This window comes from Tupaia chinensis, unplaced genomic scaffold, assembly GCF_000334495.1.
Source record: "Tupaia chinensis unplaced genomic scaffold, TupChi_1.0 Scaffold000396_1, whole genome shotgun sequence".
In the NCBI taxonomy this organism is placed as follows: Eukaryota; Metazoa; Chordata; class Mammalia; order Scandentia; family Tupaiidae; genus Tupaia; species Tupaia belangeri.
This window is the reverse complement of record NW_006159898.1, coordinates 1,032,964-1,033,774: the sequence shown is the minus strand read 5'-3', so window position 1 is coordinate 1,033,774 and position 811 is coordinate 1,032,964.

The window sequence follows — 811 nt, the reverse complement described above, 5'->3', positions numbered from 1 at the left end:
AGAGAAGGGAGAGGGAGGGGGAGAGAGAGAGAGAGAGAGAGAGAGCGAGAAAGTGAGAAAGCAAGTCACCAGGTACAGGACTTGAACCACGGTCGGCCATGTGGGAGTCCAGAGCCCTTAACCACTGCACTACCTACTGGCTCTGACTTAGACATTTTGTATTATCTCAAGTCAACTCAAGATCATAAATCATCTGAACTATCTCATTGACAATCACTTAATTTTTTTCTCTTTAACCATTATGTCTTAATTACCAACAAGGACCAAGATACTAGAAAATATACTAGTCATTAATTCACCTTTTCTGTAAATTATTTTTATAGCATGTTAGATATCTCTTGTTTTATTAAAGCAACAGTATCTAGACAAATATGATGCTGCTTGACCAATAGAACCCTAGACAAAAACATGTTTGAAATTGTGAAGATAGTCATCTGTAAGATTTTTCTTTTTAACATATTTGAAGATAGCTTATCTGTCAAAAATTTACTTAAATTACATGAACTTACAAAGTATTCAGATTAATTTGTATGAATAGTATTATTTATTTATAAGGCAAATTAATAAAATTCCTTAAGGATTTTACCATATAACATACAATGTAGTACAAGTACAGACACACACACATACACATACATGCAAACAAAAGATCTCATTCTAACAGAGAGTTAGGGCAATTGAGAACTACTAAAAAGGAATAAGCAAAGACTTGCTCCCCCTGAGCACAAAATAAGTTTGGGATCTAGAAAGTATGTTGTGGCCTCCCTTCACACTCTATGATGGAGACAGTTGAAGGGAACAAGGGACCAAC